General features: G+C 34.1%; 1 protein-coding gene across 2 annotated transcripts in view; it reads left to right on the forward strand.

Annotated features, from left to right (window-relative positions):
- Positions 1–12606, forward strand: part of PRKCA (protein kinase C alpha) — a 590805-nt gene that overhangs the window by 76347 nt on the left and 501852 nt on the right. The gene's annotated exons all lie outside the window — the stretch shown is intronic.

Raw genomic sequence — 12606 nt, forward strand, 5'->3', positions numbered from 1 at the left:
TCTTTAAGAGGATTGTAATAGATGATCTCCAAGTTCCTTTATAGTTCCAAGATTTTATGACTTGTCATGTATAATTCATGAAATAGATAATGAAAAATTGTCTAGTGTTTTAAAACACTTTGAGCATTAGTCACTAGCAGAGTTGGGAAAAATACATTATGGATGAATTTTTGACCTCCTAAGCAGTAACTATGAGTACTTTAAATGTGACATTTAGCTTAAATTAATATCTGAGATATTTAGGATGAGGACTTAGTACTTTCTCTTTTAAAGTATCCAAAGGAAGCTAAACACTGTACAAAGTACCACAAAGATAAAGTCCCTGCCCTAAGAGTTTGCACTCAAAGTGGAATGTTTTAACCTCTAATTGGAGTTAGAGTTCTTTTCCTTTTGGCTTCCAGAACACTATTGTTCCCATAGGAAGCAATCATTTGAAGGCTAGTGAAATAGGCATAGAGGAGAAATATTATTTCTTCCTCCCACTTAAATTCTCTAATACAATTTTTCTCCTGAGACTATTCCATTTGAGATAGAAGAGAAGATTCAGTTTTTACAGTTGCTGGATTCATCTGGCAAAGTTTGCAGACTCTCAGAAAATTTCTAGAAAATAATTAGCTAAGTTGTAGATGCTGTGGTAGTCATATCAACACTCTGGAATGATTCCCTCTAGCATGGAATTGTCACTAAATTGTATTATCTCTTGTTTCTTACCTGCTTCTCAATTTTAATTTTCTTGCAGATTCATTCATTCATCCTTTCATTCCTTCATTTGTTAAGCATTTATTTCATGCTTATTAATTACTAGGCATTGTGGTAGCTGTTGTGAATGTAAAACTCCCTTGAACATCCCTATCTTCAAGGTTTTTGCATTCTGGTTGGGAGTACAGATATTAACCTGTCTGAGAATTACTGGTCAGAGATCTACTTGGCTAAGATAATCCCAAGGTTTTGTCACTTGGGACTCTGGGTTACCCAGGAAGACAACTCCAGGCTTGAGATGTGATTCAGGCTAGTGAGTCCTGTCTCCTTAGTCTTCTTCTTCTTCTTTTTCTTTTTTTTTTTAAACCCTTACCTTCCATCAATACTGTGTATTGGCTCCAAGGCAGAAGAGTGATAAGGGCTAGGCAATGGGGGTCAAATGACCTGCCCAGGGTCACACAGCTGGGAAGTGTCTGAGGCCAGATTTGAACCTAGGACCTCCCATCACTAGGCCTGGCTCTCTATCCACTGAGCCACCCAGTGCCCCCCCCCCTTAGTCTTCTTAAAGACAATCTGGGTAGTTAGATTAGCAGAGAATCAGATAGCATTTGGGTTTTAAGTAAGAGAAGGGAGTGGATTGGCAGGGCCTACAGAAGCAATGAAGAGTACCTCTTGCAAGGTGCGTAGAAGGTGGGTTGAGTCTAGATCTGTCGTTTTAGAACCCTTCCTACCATTTCCCTTTACTCCAATTATCAAAATAAACTTGGTTTCAAAAGCCAAAGCCAAAAGCCAAATGCTTTGCTGGCCCTGGGGAGGTCCCTAGGTGGGTGTTTCTCATCTCCCATCCATCTAGGCCTTTCCCAAACATTCTACCTCCCTTTGGAGGATGGATTTTATTTCACCTTAACTTTTATCTTCTTATTTCTATATAAAGCAAATATAGTTTTTAGAACTATACTGAATAGTAGCACTTATAATGAGCATTCTTGCTTTATGCTTTTTTTTGTAAAGGCCTCTAACATTTTTCCATTACATAAAATATTGATTTTTAGTTTTAGAGAACAGTTAAAATCCCTTTATACCTATACATTTTAATCTTTTAAATTAAATCAGTATTATATTTTGGCAAAAAAATTTTATCTATGATATAATTGTATGATTTCAATCATTTTTGTTTATTATGTTTATTTCCTTAGTATTGAACCAACCTTGATTACCTTGTACAAATCCAACCTGATTTATAGCTTAAAAAATAACATAGTCTTTCCCTTAATATTGGATTGATTTTTTACATCTATATTCATTAGGAATATTGTTCTATAGTTTATTTTTCCTCTTCTGTTTTGTTTTTGCCTGGATTTAGTGTGAAGAGTACATTTATATCATGAAAGGAATTTTGTGGAATCTTTTCTTTTCCTTTTTTTTGCTAACAATTTATATAATATTGGGTTTATAGTAAGGCTTCTGTATCTGTGGAGGATGTATTCAAAGACCCACAACAGATGACTGAAACTGCGGATATAAGCAAAAACCTGCTGACCCTATATATATAATGTGGTTTTCTTATGTATGTATGTATGTATACATATATATATATATAATAAAGTTTAATTGATAAATTAAATCCACATTAAGACATTCCTAATATTTAACACAATAATAATAAATTGCATTGTATATTATATATTGTATTGTACTCTCTTGGGGTGGATACATGTTCAAGGGGGACTAGCATCTCTGGTGTTAATGTTTACTGAGACCTTTTCAGGTCTCTTCACCTACTTTGGGGGTCCACTGGCACTTAACTCTCACCCATGACTCCAAGAAGATATACCATGCCCAGCAGCTATACCTTAACAAGCCATCTCATCAGATGGACTAAACCAAATGGAGGGCAACCAGTGGATCACACTTCCACTGGTAATTTAGAAGCACATTTACCCTAACCATGTGAAGACTTTCCCATGGTAAATGGACAGATGAGAACAGTTTGTTCCAGTGGGCATAAAAGTGCCTTAAGCAGGTTTGGTGGAGTGACTTAGACATCAAAGATGCTAAGGCCATCTACTGTACCACCAGTCTTTTTGATTCTTGTCTTACCACTGGAATTTGATGATTCTGGAAGAGAAAGTGAGGCTGATGACTCACTTTGTGCAACTCTATCTCACTTAAATTCATCTGTTTCCTGTATTTAACTGAAGATAGTTGAATCAGCAGATATAGGGGCCCTATTGTAATTATTTTTTAAAATTCACTTGTAAAATCACATGATCTTAAGGGTTTTACTTTTCTTTGAGAACCCATCTACACCTTATTTTATTTTTCTGAGATTGGATTATTTAAATCCTCTTTTTCTTTTATTGTTAATGTGGACATTTTATATAATTTTTAATAGCCACCCATTTTTTCCACCCATTTTGAGAGTATATAGTTGGGCAAGATAGAGACAACTACTCAGTATATTAGATAATGGACTAGCTTTGGAATTGGAAAGATTTAAGTTCAGATTCTGACATTGACACTAACTGTGCCTTTGCATGTCATTTACTACTCTGTGTTTCAGTTCCTGTATCAATAAAATGAGAAGACTAGACTTAGCCTTTTAGGTCTCTTCTAGCTCTAAATCTTTGATCCTATGAAAACACTTTATAACAATTCTCCTTATTTTTCATATATTCCTTTTTACCTTTTTGATTTTTGTAATTTAGTTTTCATGTCTTTTTCAGATTAGTTAACAATTTATCTATTTTATTTTTGCGTTCCCAATTGATAAAGCCCTTATTGTTCTCTTTTTGGGGAGAGTAGATACAAATATCAAGAGGAATAACATTTTCCTTTCAGGATTATTTTGCTTATATTGCAAAAGTTTTGGTATATTTTCTCATTTTTATAATTTGATTAACTTATCTAATTTTCCTTTTTTGTTTTTTTTTTTAAACCAAATTGGTTTACTCCAATTTCAGTTGTAATCTTTTTTTCAAAGACCCTTTATTGATTGTAATTTTATTGCATTCTAGTGTGTAAAGAGTTACTCTTTCTTCATTTCTTTATCAGAATTTTATGCCTTGCACATGATCAGTGTCTATAATGGTATGGTGCACTACTGAGCATTATGTACACTTCTTTCTATTCCTATTTAGTAATTACTAGAGATCTAACATATTCAACTTTTCAAAAAGTTCTGTTAAGGTTCTTAACTTTTTTCTTATCTTTTATCTAGGTCTAAAAGGGATGAAATGAGATCCCCAAATATTATAGCTTTGTTGACTATTTCCCCTTGTGGTTTATATACCTTGCTATTTAGAATACCACATGCACTTATATAATTTGATATAATTTAATTTTCTGTTGTGCATTTAAGAAAAATGCAGTTTCTGTTTGCCTCCTTTAGCCAATTTTATTTTTATTATTGCCTTATCTATGACTATGATTACTATTCCTATGTTTTTGAATTTGAATAAAGCATGAGAAATTCATCTTCTTCCCCTCATTTTAGATCTGTGAATCTTTATTTCACATGTGAGTTATGTTGGCTCACACCAAAACACAGTTGTGATGACTAATTATATATTGCCTTCCATCATATATTGTTAATAGTTTTTTACCTCCCTTTGCCCTGGCCCCTTCTTTACAAAGAGTAAAATTATAAAATGCTTATGTAATCTAAAAGATCTATTTCTACTTCCTTCTCTTTTCCTCTTTATTTAGTCCAGACATCAATCACTAGTTCTTATACTTTTAATACTTTCTTTATGATCTACTATCTCCAACTGTTCAGACCCTTCTCACCAATTACTTAGATTATTTAAGGACTTCCCAATTTGTCTCCTTGCAGTCAAGTTTCTCTCTTTTCTATTCCATACTCTACGGACCTACTGAAAAGATTTTTCTTAAGCTCTTATCTGATCATAGCACTCCCAAACTCAATAAATTCCAGAAATTTCTTATTGACTCATGGGTAAAAGAAAACTCCTTTGTTTAGCTTTTCAAATTCTTTAATACTTGTCCTCAAAATATCTTTTCAACCTTATTATACTTTCCTTTCCTTCCTGTACTCTTCAATCCAGCTAAATTGCCTTTCTGTTCTTTACACACAGCACTCCATCATCATCTCTGTGCCTTTGTACTGGCAATCTCCTGTGTCTAGCATGTTACCTTCTGCTCACTTTTACCTCATAGAACTCCTTCCTTTATTTGACCAACACACAGTTCAAGCACCAATTTCTACATGAAGACTTTCCCAGTCCATCTGCTGATGCTTTTAATGGCAAACATTTAACAATTGACTACCTGATAATAGAATGTCCTTTTGACACACTTTTAGTCTGCATTATAAACATTTTATTTATCACTTTCTTCAGTCTAGACAATCAAGAAAACAATAAATCAAGCCATTTTTTGTAGTTATTGCCATTTTTGAGGTGTAAATGCTCATACTGAAATTTAACATTTGGCTCTTCTGAGCCTGTACAAGCTGGCTCCAACATACATTTGCAAATAACTCTAACATTGCATTTATATTTATTTTCTTTACACATATAGTAGTAGTAGTAGTAGTAGTAGTAGTAGTAGTAGTAGTAGTAGTAGTAGTAGTAGTAGTAGTAGTAGTAGTAGTCTCTCGGTAACCGAGGATGACAATTGTCTTTGTGCGTTTTTGTGCACAAAGACACTTGTGCGTGAAGATTTAAGTGGAAAAGTCTATGCACAGAGACAGTCCCACTCTCTCAGCGTTGGAAGCCTGGGTCCAGTGGCACAAAAAGTCATTACACCTGGAGACTTCCTCAGCTGCATTGGATGGCCGTGTTGTCCTTTGTGCTCCAACACTCCCTAAGCACTCTACAGTGCTTTGCTGTATCGCCATTTCAGCCATTGAACCTTGTTGTTGGTTTCTTCCGCCTGTTCCACCAAAACAGTCTTCACATGCTGGGTGAGCAAAGCCCTGGTTCACCAGGGGTCGATGACGACCCGATGGCTACCCTCACAAGGTTTAGCCGGTCTGTGGAAGCCGTTGCCCGGGGTGTGGCCGCTGCCGCTGCCGCATGCTAGCAGCTACTGGGAGCCACAAGTGAGAGCTGGGTGTCAGGTGAGGATCAGAGGCTGGAGAGCTGCCCTAGGAGGGCACGACAAGCCCTCCATACCAAAGATATTACTCCTCCCTGAGGACCCCATACACCCCTCCCTGAGACACATATAGTACTTATATGTTATATGCATAAATATATTATTTCCATATGAATACTTGTCTGCCCAATGCAAAATAAACTCTTTGCATTGGGCCAACTATTTCATTCTTTCCATTTGTATCTATAGTATGTAGTGCCTTGTGCAGAATAAGTTCTTAATGTTAGTATATTGATTTATCTTACTTTTGGCTGAGAATACAGAGTCTATGCTAATTAACTGAATGGATAACATTTGAATTCCTCAAATTAGCTCACTTGTCCTGTTTTTATTGTTTGGTGCCCCTTATTTTTAGGGTTTCCATTAATGTCTCTAGTGTGTGAAACATGAAAATGGAAGCAAGGCTCTCATAGGAAACTTTGGGCTTTAAGGCAGTGGTCTCTAACACAAAATTTCATCTTGTTCTTGAATCATAGGGGTCAAAAAACAAAACAAAACAAAAAACAAAACACTGCACTGTTGGAACAAATTAAATGTGAGGCAAGGAGAGGAGGTGGGGAAGGCAGGGAAACAATTGCAATGTAAAGAGATCTTCTAAGTAAAGAACCTGACAGTGTATTTACAGCCATGTCTTTTCAAGTTCTGATGGGAGTCTTCTTACAGTCAGCCTTGTTAAGTATTATGTAACACATTTGTGACATGGTACCTACTTCCAACTTGTGAACTGGTTATGGTTATGGCATTAAAAAAGAGTCCTAGCAAAACCCATTATTTGACAAAAACTTCTGGGGAAATTGGAAAACAGTATGGAAGAGATTAGGTTTAGATCAACATCTCACACTCTATACCAAGATTAATTCAGAATGAGTAAATGACTTGAATATAAATAAGGAAACTATAAGTATATTAGGTAAACACAGAATAGTATGCCTGTCAGATCTACGAAAAAGGAAAGATTTTAACACCATGCAAGAGATAGAGAATATTACAAAATATAAAATGAATAATTTTGATTATGTTAAATTAAAAAGGTTTTGTACAACAAAACCAATGCAACCAAAATTAGAAGGGAAGCAACAAATTGGGAAAAAATCTTCATAACACAAACCTCTGACAAAGGTCTAATTACTCAAATTTATAATGAGCTAAATCAATTGTACAAAAAAAGCAAGCCATTCCCCAATTGATAAATGGGCAAGGGACATGAATAGGTAATTTTCAGAAAAAGAAAGCAAAACTATCAATAAGTATGTGAAAAAGTGTTATAGATCTCTTATAATTAGAGAAATGCAAATCAAAACAACTCTGATATATCACCTCACACCTAACAGATTGGCTGCAAGCCATTCCCCAATTGATAAATGGGCAAGGGACATGAATAGGTAATTTTCAGAAAAAGAAAGCAAAACTATCAATAAGTATGTGAAAAAGTGTTATAGATCTCTTATAATTAGAGAAATGCAAATCAAAACAACTCTGATATATCACCTCACACCTAACAGATTGGCTAATATGATAGAAAAGGAAAGTCATAAATGTTGGAGGGAATGTGGCAACATTGGGACACTAATGCATTGCTGGTGGAGTTGTGAATTGATCTAACAATTCTGGATGGCAATTTGGAACTATGCCCGTAAGGACTTTTAAAGACTGCCTGCCCTTTGATCTAGTCATAGCACTGCTGAGTTTATACCATGAAGAGATAATAATGAAAAAGACTTATACAAAAATATTTATAGCTGTGCTCTTTGCAGTGGCAAAAAATTGGAAAATGAAAGGGTGTCCATTGATTGTGGAATGACTGAAAAAATTGTGGTATCTGTTGGTTATGGAATACTATTGTGCTAAAAGGAGTAATGAACTGAAAGAATTCCATGTAAACTGGAACAACTTCCAGGAAATGATGCAGAGTGAGAGGAGCAGAACCAGGAGAACATTATACACAGAAACAGATACACTGTGGCACAATCAAATATAATGGACTTCTCTATTAGCAGCAATGCAATGATCCAGGACAGTTCTGAACTTATGAGAAAGAATGCTATCTACATTAAGAAAAAGAACTGTGGAAATAGAAACATAGAAGAAAAACAACTGCTTGATTACATAGTTCCATGGGTATACGATTGGGGATATAGACTCTAAATGATCACCCTAATGCAAATACTAATAATAAAGAAATAGTTCTTGATCAATGACACATATAAAACCCAGTGGATGGAGCAGCTGGGTGGCTCAGTGGATTGAGATTCATGTCCAGAGCTGGGAGGTACTGGATTCAAATCTGACTCCAGACACTTCCTAGCTATGTGGCCCTGGGCACATCACTTAACCCCCATTGCCTAGCACTTACCATTCTTCTGCCTTAGAACCAATACCCAGTATTGATTCTAAGATGAAAGGTAAGGTTTAAAAAACAAAACAAAACCCAGTGGAATTGCTTGTTGGCTATTGAAGGGGGGTGGGAGGAGGTGAGGGAAATAACATGAACCATGGAAAAACATTCTGAATTAATTAAATAAATAAACTTAATTAAAAAAAAAGAATCCTAGTTTGTTAAGTATATAAAGTGCAATAGTCTGTAGTTATTCTTGAATTGTATTGAGTTCCCTAGGAGAAGACAAGAACTCGGATGCATTGTGTTTCATTGGTAGTGAGGTTGAAGAGGCTGGTAAGTAAAATAAAAGATAAGCATGAACAAACTCTACTATAAGATCAAAGTATTTGAAATTGTAGTAGATAGAGCCATTAGATTTTATGGACCAAGAACGGATAGTTGTGATTAGTTTTTCTAATTTCCCCTGATTTTTGATCCTCATTTTTCTTTGCCCTTTTAAAAAATCCTTACCTTCTGTCTTGGAATCAAAGTAAGTACCAATTCTAAAGTAGAAGAATGGTAAAAGCTAGGCAATTGGGATTAAATGACTTGTACAAGTTCACACAGTTAGGAAATATCTGAAGCCAGATTTGAACCCAGGTATTCCTGACTCCAGGCCTGGCTTTTCCTTTCTTTTTTATTTTAAACAATCACATAGACTTTAAAGGTTTTTGCTGATGTTTGTGATATAGGAATTTAATCATAGACATTTGGTGTTAAGCAATATCTAATTAATATTGTTATATAAAGAAGGAGTATTAGATTTAGAATCAGAGAACCCGAGTGTGAATCTTAGTTGTAATACTAATAAGCTTTGTGATGTTGTGTAATTCACATCACTGCCCAGGACCTTGGTTTTTGAGTCTATAAAATGGCAGAATTTAACAGTAGATAATCCCTTTGAGCTCTGACTCCTATGACCTTATGTATAGTAAACACACACAGAGATATAGGAAGCTTCTTTTCCCTTTTTTTTCTAATTCTACCAGTTGAAGATAGAGGAAGATATCTGACACAATGGATAGAGTATTGGGCCCAGAGTCAGGAAGATTCTTCATCAAGGTAGTCTTTTTCTTTTCTTTCTTAGGGTATAGTTATTTGTCTCTTTGGAGCTATCCCTGGTATAATTAGCACAACAAGGGCCTGACTTGAAGTGATGCTTAAGGTATTGATTGGGTTAGAGTCCTGTATTTAAAGTCAGGAAATTGTTCGGTTATTTCAGTCATATCCAACTCTTTGTGACCCTGCTTGGGGTTTTCCTGGTAAAGATGCTAGAGTCTTTTGTCATTTCCTTCTCCAACTCATTTTACAGATGAGGAAACTTAGGCAAACAGTTAATTTGAACCCAGGTCTTACTGACTCCAGGTCTGGTGACCCCACCGAACTACTTAGCTGCCCTCAGGAATAAGGAAAAATTGAGTTTAAATTCTGATACTCCCTTGTGTATATCTGTGGTCAAATTATTTAACCTGTCTGAGCCTTTCTGTTTCTTCATTAGTGAAATCTTTCACTAAAAGTTCCATAATGAAGTTCTTAATAGTTATTTGATTTTTTTGACAAATGAATTCAGCTGTGTATTTATAGTAGAGGTATTAAATTTTGAAAATGAGCATTTTCTTTTATTTTAACAAGATGTTAGTATCAGCAATAGTGACATTTTGTCAATCTCAACTAAATAAGATTTGACTATTGTGAGATTGATAAAATTGCTATGAATAACCTACTTCACTAAATAGGAAATTCCTTCTCTTGTCCTACAATCAGTCAAATAGAAAGTTTTGTAGACAATACTCAGTAAAATAAAAATTATTGCATTAAGAGAATTTCAGTGAGAAGGACCCTTAGGACCTAATGTCCTCATTGTATTATGGTTTGTAGAGGGAGGGTATTCTCAAACCACTTCTACATCCCACCATTAGATTTAGGATATTTTCATATTGTTAAATTTAATCTCAGAGGAAAAGGTATTTTATAGGATGCATTTTGATAATCTGCTTTATTAATCTGACAGATATTTTAGAACATCAATGAATATTATACACCAGCAGAAAAGTAACTGGTCACTGTGTAGTAGATTTTATTTTTATAACACACTTTCAAGGGATATATTAAACAGCTGGATAGCTATTATCTCTGGGAGGAATTATTGTATTAAACTAATCAAACTCTTTGGTAAAAGGGATATGTCCTAGATTTAAAATTTGAAATCCTTTTTGTTAGAAGCAGTACAAGCAGATATGAACATTTTGGTGGAGCTTAATCAATTTTGATGGCTCCCTTTTTATTATTTTCCTCCCATTTGTATAATTGCTTGTGTTCACCTCTTGTCTGGGTTGTTTTGCTGACTGTTGCTACAGGTATACTTTTCTTTACACAATAGATGCTCTCTGTCCCACTTGATAATCAAAGTAACTTTGATATATGTTCCAATGACATAAATAACAAAATCAAACAGTTCTCCACTTTTTAGAACTACGTTTATATGATGGATTTTGTAGTGTTTTTGCAATACTTTGAAACATATCACTTCTAAAAGGTCTCTTTCTCTTCCTCTATATACTGTTTTTTTCTTACTTACATTTTTTCTAGTTGCTGAGAATTTTTCTCATCCTTGAGAATTCCTCAACTCCATACTTATAGGTTATTGAACCTAATTTCCATCCTAGTCTTTTGCTTTCTATATTTATGATATTAAGATCAACATCATGTTTTTTCAATTGGAATCCATTTATAAAACTCAATGTGTCTTCAAAATTGGGGTTTCAGGTTTGATGAAATAAATAACTTTTTTAGCTAAAAAACCAGCTCTCCAAGTTAGAGATTTTATAAAATGTTTTGGACAAAAATAGCAGCTCTCTTTATTGAGCAAATTCCCTTTAACCACTGCTAAAGCTGGGATGGAACATTCTTTTTATTGCTAAATCCTTTCAGTCCTTTTGCTCTTCAGGAAGGCTCCAAAACTGCTTGATAGACTAAAAAACTGTTTTTGACCCATTCTAATTGCAATCCAAGTCATTCATCCAAGATAATTCCATCTTTACCATTAAAGTGTTCATTTTTAATATGGAAAACAAACAAATAATTCTCTTTATGTAAAGCATTATTATTTTAACATCTTTCTGTCACATTATTACCTTGATATAAAATCAGCTGTTCCCCTATGACATACTGCTTTACACAGAACTGAGTATATTCTCTCTCTCTCTCTCCTTACTTATATGCCTGCACACTTACCTAAATCACTTTAAGCTCTTTCCTCTTAGACCATTGATTCCATTTCACCAGAAGAAAAACTACATGAGAAGAGTAATATGTCCCTGAGATATCACACTTTTTCCTTCTTTGGAGAAAACATGATTAAGCAGAAACTTCATTTTTTCATTTATGCTGTTATTTTTTGCATTTTTCTGTGTTTTCAAAGTGTATTGAGGGTGTGAATAGAATTTCCATTTTACTCTCATTGATCTTCAACTGACAGTTTTAAAAATATTTCCACATTTATAAGAACCTCATTTAGTCTTGCTAATATGTATTTTTAAATTTATCAGTTCGTTATTTGTCCTAAAAGTTAAAGGACTGAGTATAAAACTGATGTGTAAGTAGGATTTCCTGAAATTCAATTTACCATTTAATAATCACCTGTGATTTTTAATTTAAAATAAGTGTATCATATGTTATATTTGTTATCCATAATACTACCAGATAAACTTTTCCAAATAGTGATATTTCCCAGAAAATGTGATGAATTTACAATAGAAATATTTCCTACTTCTGTCCTTATGTATTGCCAACATCTTTTGTTCAAGATAGTTGAAGTAAATATAGGAAAATATTAAAATGGTGAGTTTTTTCCTTGTGGTTTAATCGGAAAGTTTTTAGAATTTTCAAAATAGTCTTTTGCACTATTGCCACTATTGGTCCATTGAAGGTTGTTACTGAAAGATTTCTTAAACCACACTTCATATACTTCAAAAAAATATATTTATAATAAATATAATTTGGTATTTTTGTTAACAGCTCTGACATCTTGTGAATTTCATTTTAATTCTAGGTCCTAAGAAGAATTGATTTCATAGATAGGTGACTACTACTTAGATGTCTGATTTGTTGGTTGTCAGACAAATCCAGCATCCCTCCCTCTAGAAAAACAAAACAAAACAAGACTTCCTCATTAATGTGTAAAAGTATATCATTATAGATTTATTCCTCTGTGTCCTTTCCAGGCATATGACCTTATGAAAAGTATGGATTATTAAAAATTTCTTTATATTTGTAATATTTTTTGTATTTTTATAACATTTTGTATTTTAAACATTGTGTTACAAAGAATTTTTGTGTAGAGAGATGAGTATAGGGTCTAGTGTTCATCTTAGGAGAGTGGGTTTCAATCTATACTATATAGTGACCTT

The sequence above is a fragment of the Monodelphis domestica genome, chromosome 2 (genome assembly GCF_027887165.1).
Source record: "Monodelphis domestica isolate mMonDom1 chromosome 2, mMonDom1.pri, whole genome shotgun sequence".
Lineage (NCBI taxonomy): Eukaryota > Metazoa > Chordata > Mammalia > Didelphimorphia > Didelphidae > Monodelphis > Monodelphis domestica.